This window comes from Salminus brasiliensis, chromosome 4 (assembly GCF_030463535.1).
Source record: "Salminus brasiliensis chromosome 4, fSalBra1.hap2, whole genome shotgun sequence".
Lineage (NCBI taxonomy): Eukaryota > Metazoa > Chordata > Actinopteri > Characiformes > Bryconidae > Salminus > Salminus brasiliensis.
Genome location: NC_132881.1, coordinates 36,417,825 through 36,425,790, shown reverse-complemented (window position 1 = coordinate 36,425,790; position 7,966 = coordinate 36,417,825).

The following is a 7,966-nucleotide window of genomic DNA, read 5'->3' as shown; positions in this document are numbered from 1 at the left end:
CTTCATGTAATAGACTCCAAATGTATTCTATTTATACTGTGCAATCTACTGACAACATTGTATTATCAGAGAGGAACACTAGCATAATTAAATTTCCAGAACCAAACGTTTCTAATCCACCAAATCAGCGTGCATCCTTTCTGCCTAATGAGATTTGTGGACATAAACAGCAGTGGTTGACATATTTAACCTATCCACACAGTCCTGCCTTTTCCACTGCCTTGTAAATATTTCGGAGTACATTTTATACCTCATCTGTGAAGAAATAATAGAAAAGCCACAAAAAATCTCATCTGGGCCCTCAAGATAAATTAAAGTGCTGCGCTTTTTCCGGCCGCCTCCACTCAAGACACATTTCTGACTTGTGTCAAGGAAATGAGCTAAGATTGCTGGTGTATTGTTCCAGATATGCGGTAGCGGTCTTCAGTTTCGCTTTACTATCCTTGTATTTCAGGGAGACATTTTCACTGTTATAATGTCTTTACAATGTCCTTACAAAATACACAGCCTTTCTATTAATGGAGAGGAATATTTACTCACTAATATGTACTCAGTTGTACTCAGTTAAATATATATATATATATATATATTAATAGCTTTGATTTATTCTGCACTGCTAATTTAGCACCTGGGCTACCTATTTTAGGTTAAAAGCACACAACAGGAGAATGGAAGTTAACAGTCATTTTTTCTAGTAAGCAGCTCACCCTGGGAATGAGCTGCCTGTGCGTATAAGAGAATGCACTACATTTGGCTATTTTAGGGCTAATATAAAATCATGGTGGAAAAAAGGGACGTTTAACTGCAGGCACTGTGCTTTATTGTTGTTTTGTATTGCTGTATCATTAATGATTTATGTAATTTTATGAGTTTTATTTGTATCTACAATAGGACTACAGTTAAAAATAAGCAAACATGGCCTTGGTATTTACAGATATGCTGATCGATCTGCATTGTCCCGGTAAATCTGATCTGATACACTAAACTAGGCACAGTTCCATTTGTTTGTAAATAGAAACTCAATCAACTGAAATAAACACAGTTATGTTTTTTTAATCTGAACTCAATAAACTCCTCAAACACATTTTCATTTTTAGGAAACCTAAATAAACTACAGCAGTTTTTGGCTGATGCTCAATGTACCAAAAAGTTGAACTGCATTTTAATTGGGAACTCAAAACATAACTCTAACACAAAAAAAATCACTTCATTATAAAACTTATTTTTTAGTAACTATTAGGAAAAGAATGCCCTCTGTCTGAGTTATGAGTAGATATTATATGAGGAATTTCACTGATTTTATTCAGAGAGGTTTAGTGTGAAACGGTTTATTGTATAGAAACATTCTGAGTCATGTAAGAACTAGGGCTCATGATGGCTACAGCCTAAATGTAGGTGCTTTATTTGTTGTCTAAAACCAACAGTGAAACTCTATGTGTCTTCTGTTTTTTAATGTTGATAATAATGAAAATAGTAGTGTAGTAGTAAAATAGTAGTAAATGTGAAAAATATATATATTTCGGGTCAAAAGCTTTGTATATTGTAAAACAATATCTCTGGCATCAGACAGGATATAAGAGCTCTTTAAATTTAATAAATGTAATAAACAAATGTCTCAAAATATCCATGACGTGGCTTTGAGTGGCATTAAACTCTTTAGATATCTAGTTCCTATCACCACCACTGTGAACAAGTCTAGACTTTTCCAGAATGGAGTATCACATCAAACCAGTCTGAATGTCAATTTATATTTAAATTAAAACCATTTAAATCATACATTTCTATTTGAGTTAGAGAAGGGAGGAGCGTAAGCCTGAGGTTCCTGGCCATTGAGTTGTTGCAGGCAGTTGCCTTTTTAATGATACCTTTGCTTTTGCTTCACTACGCTTGCTTGAGCTTGAGCCATTGACTGATTGAAGTACACTTCAGTATGGGTTTAAGCTACTTTACCATCATGTGGTACTTTTATATACATAGCATCAACGATCTTACATCAGAGTCAGAACAAAGTTTCTTATTCATCTTAGGTGATGAATAAGTGAAGTGTGTGTGAGTAAGCGTGTGTGCTAGGTGAAAAGCAAATGCTGGCAGAAGACAGATGACTCCCTGCCAAAGCATTTCCTTCCGTACCTGAGTCAATAGCCCATAATCAACTGAGTGACATGACTCAGAGACTGTTCAGCACTCACTCACAGAGCCTACAAATGGTTGCCAGTTGCACTTTCTGGCCCAAACTCACATACAAAATGTGCCTCACAGGTTTAGTCAGTGTTTATGATTGTGAACAGTAAGACAAGGATTAGTTTTATGTATCTGGTTGGTCTGTTAGCAACAATGTTAGCTGCTATAGTGTAACATGCTGCTCTATCTTACCCTTGTTTGTTCTTAGTCCCTGGCCTTGTTTTGCTCTGCCATGTGCAAAGTAACACATGCCTCTGTTTATGCTGTGCCTTGTCTCCTCCCTTGTGTCCACCCTAGCTTTACATCATTCGTCAGCTTTATCATTAGTGTTCCCACCTGTGCCTCCTTTGTAGCCCCGCCTTCTCATTATCCACTTAGGTGTTCCTTGTTGTCTTCGATGTTCTTATACCTCTGTGTTAGAAGTTTGTCTTTGGCTTGCATTAATGATGTTGCTGATGTTATGGGCCTCGTGATTTAGGGGTTTCTAGGCACCGTTAGCTTTATGGTTTGTGTTTAGTTTCTGTCCCTAGGTTTTGTTTCGTTTGTGTCTTTCTGTCGTGGACATGTCCCCTCATTTTTAAAATGATCTCGCACTTGCATCCGGCCTAAATCCTCCAGTCGTTACATACAGTATATCTCGTTTAGCTTTGTTGTGTTGATAGATTCTGATTGACTGGGAAAAGGAAGTCCCTTTCCTCTCCCAGAAGGGAGGTTTCAAAGTCTGCCTGATACAGTACTACGATAATACCAAGACTATGGAAGGCTAATCTGAGACAGCCACAGACGGTTTGCTTCATTTTTGCTCTGTACAGTACACTTCATTTCTGCAAGTAGTGTTGAATGTTAAAATATTCCAGTGTAATTCCTGAATGTAGTCAGCCAAAACTGTTGTCTGAAGATTTGATGCTAATGTAGCCAACAGATATTAGCAGCACTCTTCATTTTTATTCAAGACAGTATGTAACACCTGGTCAGAAATCACATATGCAAATATATTTGAAGTAATTTAACAACTCAACACATTTAGGTTGACATAGATGTGTGAGGATTTAGGCAGTTTGTGCTTCCAGTTTAAGCTTCCCTTACTCATTAAATATTGTGCATTAGCGTAGCTCCATCATAGCTCCAGTGCAAAACTTAAAAGGCTAAAACACTGTAATTAGATATTTGTATTTTTTGCTATTGCTTTAGATTTACATTTTCATTTAAGGCATTTAGCAGACGCTCTTCTCCAGAGCGACTTACAAAAGTGCTTTGCTATTTACCCAAGGATAACCTCAGCTAGTCGGAATAGGCAAAAAATTAAAAGATACCTCTAAGTTTAGACACTACTAAACACAAGTCAGTAAGGTGACCATTGAAGACAGCGAGCGACTCTGCCGTTCAGACACCCAGGGGAAGTTCATTCCGCCACTTTGGTGCCAGGCCAGAAAAATCCTGAACGCTTGGTGGGTCGAGCCGAGCCGTACTTGAAGCTCGAAGGGCTCTTGGCGCGGATCGGCTTTTGACCATTGCCATCAAGTACAGAGGGGCTGGTCCTTTCTGGGCTTTGTAGGCCAGCGTCAAAGTTTTGAATCTGATGCGGGCAGCAGCTACAGGAAGTGAAGAGAACGCAGCAGTGGAGTAACATGGCTGAATTTTGAAACGTTGAAGACAACCCGTGTCGCTGCATTCTGGACAAGTTGCAGGGGCCTGATGGTGCACAGAGGGAGACCAGCCAGCTTTAATCATACACTGTATGGACAAAAGTATAGGGACACCTGTTCATTCAGTTTATCCTGCTGTTGTTGGGGTAACTGTCTCTACTGTCTAGATTTGGGAGCATTGTTGTTCCTGAATGCAGTGCGGTCAGAATATTGGATGATCACCACCCGACCTCATCCCCAAAGAACAAACTCATCCCAAAAGTATTGGATGGAGCATCATCATTCCAGAGAACACAGTTCCACTGCTCCACTGCTTAATTCTAGGGGGCTTTATACCCATCTAGCCCACACCTGGCATTAAGCATGGTGCCAGTAGGTTATTATTAGGTTATTATGATCAGCAATGAACTGTTTTACCAAACTTGTCCTTCAACTACACCTTCCCTACATAGCCAGGCCAAATATCAATAACTCAATCAGTTCTCCATCCACCCATTCATCCATCAATCAAGCCATCAATCCAAAGTCATAGTTTACATGTATGAGGTGTATGTGTGGTCCAGGTCAGCACTATGTCTACAGTAAGCTCCAGTGATAAGATGATAGTGGTCAGGCCAACAGGCATTAGAGGAGAAGCAGGAGGCTTTCCATGCTTGACTCAGCATGGGAGATCTTACAACTCACAGAAGGGACAGCTGGACCCTCCATAAAACTGAGGCAGTGTGTGATAGAGAATGTGGGTGACAGACAGCCCACAGGCAGCTGCCTTATATCACAATTACCACCAATCACAACTCACAACAGCTTTGTACTCAAGGTCTACAACCTAAGACCTTAGACAGGAAATCTGACCTGTTGAATGTAGGCTATAGACATTGATGCACCCTTCACTGACACGTACAATGCCATAAACATTTTACACCATTATCAGTATATCTTCAGCTCTGATAATGTGACTGTGTATTACAGCCATTGCACGTTCTTTATGCTATTTGTATTTCTGTGCACATTTTCTGTTGTGTAGAAATTTCCACTCGTCAATCACAAAGACTGTGGCTCTTTGACATGCACGAAGGGTAAGGTTTGGCCACCGAATGAATTGCTGATATAATGCTGATTAATTACAAATGATCCTGCTTCTTGGTGGATAAAGGCGTTAAAAAATAATTAGCCTTTTCTATGACACTCTTTGAAAACGCACTGAATGCCACTGAGCAATCATCTACCTTTAGGGAAGCTCTGAGTCAACAAAGCCAGTTTCAAATGGTTGATTTGCTGATATGTCACTTCAATTACACTCATCAGAGCTTAAACAGTGGGCTGATTAAATGGTGATGATGGTGTTATGTGGCTCGGCCTTGTGGAGTTGGCTACCTGGTGAGTGTGGTGTAGTCGGTTGCCATAGTGAGGCCACAGCGCTCCTATTGTCTGGTGGGTTTTGATGTGCGGCTGGGCTTTGTTCTGCTCTGTTGCCTAAATAAAAGGAGCACAGACCAGCTGGAGCAGATGTGTGTGTGTGTGTGTATGTGTGGAACCCAAACACCAAACCCCATTCTCTGTACGGTGACATAGCACACAAAAGCTTTACTAAACATAGCTCTCTTTTTTCTTCCAACACCAAAAACGGACTATGGATTTGTGTATATTATGTATTGTGTATGTGTTACAAATGACCTCATATAAAGCATAGTGAGGCAACTCCAAATGACCACTTCCTCGATATTCCAAATATGATTGTGTACGGTGTGTGTACATGCATCCATGCATGTTGGCGTGGGAGAATTTATGGAAGCAACTGGTTTGAGTGTGACGGAGGGAGCGTTGCAGCTTAGCTGACGTTTACGGCTAATGTTGATGCGGGGTGTGGGGGATGTGATTTTCCACTGGATTTCCTGCTCTTTGAGGGCTTCACTTCATCTCCGCCTTCAGAAATCCCTCTAGAGCTGGGCCAAGACAGAACAGGAGGGTAAGAATCAGAGCCTAACCACCAAACCACCCTTCTAGATAGGGGTACAGATTTGGGCTGATGTGTGAGGGGACCAAAGGTATAAAGCAAGGCCATAGCAGAACCACTTTTGGTTCTTTAAAGAGCCATGTTTACAGAGGCCTACTTCATGGAACCAAAAGTGTTTCTTCAATGGTATTGTGCAACTTTATTTCTTAAAGAAGTGTGGTCTCACAAAAACACCAGGGGACCCCCAGAAATTGCACATTCATATTATTTAGCATTTGACTAGGACACTGTTTCCTTTTTTTCTATTTCTGTTTTCCTATGTTATTAATTATTCATCCGGTTCTGATTAAAAATGCAGAGACATTAATGCAAGTCTTCTTTCTCAATCAAAATGACAACATAACTTTACATGACAACTCCTCCTACCTCAACTGATCTTCAGGGACACAAGATGTTAATTTAATTAAATGACATCATTTATGTATTATAATAATTATATTATATAGTTGATCTTAGCGAGGCAATGTAGAGTGTTAACCCTAGATAAATGAACTTAAAGCAACACTGTGTAACACTTATACCTTAAAATAACAGCTTCAAAATCATTGTGGTGCTCCACTGATGTGTAATAGAGAGCACAGTGTCTCTGTCATCGCCACTCCAGTCATGGCACACTGCTAACAGCACTATGTAAGTCTGAAAAAGTGGGCAGGAAACATGTTTGTGGAAAATCCTGTAATATTACTCTACCATCTCAGTCCACATGCTACCGCTACTTTAACCTCCAATGTGTATTCTGTATTTTTCAGCTTGTTAAGAAATGCATGGCCTCAAAGCATGAATTACACCTCCAGACTGTAAAAGGCAAGAACTACAAATTCCCCATAATGCTGCTTTAAGTTAGCTGAACAAAAGCTAGCTAATCTGTCTTGGGTTGGGTAGATGTTTCAGGAATTAATAATGCTGTTTTATGTGCAATGTGCAATATTTTTTCTTGCCCCCACCCCCACCACATGTGCAATTAAGGGTCAATTTGCAAATATCTGTAAATAATCTGTAAATAAAATTGAGTTTTGGTAATTTATCTACGTTTGGCATCTGAATGTCTTGCTTTCCCTTTGCTGCTGTGATACTGTGAATTTCCCCACTGTGGGACTAATAAAGAATTATCTCATCTTATCTTATTGTAAGCCACAAACATTTTATATTGCTTTTTATTCTGACCACACTGAAATACAGCCAATGCAATGATATGTGTGAAGTCGAAGGATGCGTTTTTCTTGGAAGCAAGCATGTGGGCGCAGAATTGTGGAACTGAGTCTGAGCTTTGGAGTTGACTTTCAATTCCCAAGTGCTTGTAATTGGAGAATCGACTTATCAACAGCTTCTCCAGCAACAGATCTTCATCCATGAGTGGTGAAACAGACGAGTGGCTGTCTAATGCTTTATACTCCATCTTCCCCATAGCCAGCAAAACAGCACCATCAGATCCTGCAGCCTCATGTTCTAAGCACACACATAAGATGGCAATGGAACTTTTTTTTACCATAACATTCATCTTCCCTGGAAAGCATATGACTACAGCAGAGCAGACACCGACTGTGTTACAACCACTAGTGCCACAGATTCTCAACCATGGAAAAATACTGCAGCAGTATCACTGTGACTCATTACTGTGAGCACATTCAGGGGATTCAGCTGGGTCACATAAAGCCAAGGGAGTCTACACATGCTGCAATATAATGTAAAGCAACTGAGCTTGGCTAAATGAAAAAGGCCTCTGCGTGATTGTTGGCTGCTTTGGGATTAGTAGGATTGCCAACTCCTACTGACAGAAATCTCTTTTTCTTTTTTTTCTTTTTTTTTGGGGAGGGGGGGGGGGGTGAGGTTGCTTTACTGAATTATATACTGTATGTAGGTGTCCATCTGGTAACCTGGAAGTCTCGTCCATTTGGTCTTTTTTTGTGGGTCAGCAAATTACACTATGGAAGAAAAGTGCTGCAAAGGGTTCTCTGAGCCATGCCATGGATGAACCAGAGATCTGTGAGTGTGAATTTAAAGATTTAAAGAATCTTCTCATAATGTAAAAATGTTCCAAGAAACTTTATTACTATTTTATATTTATTATATATATTATAAGGAGGTTCTTTAAATTTAGAAAGTTCTTCACCACTCACTGACACTG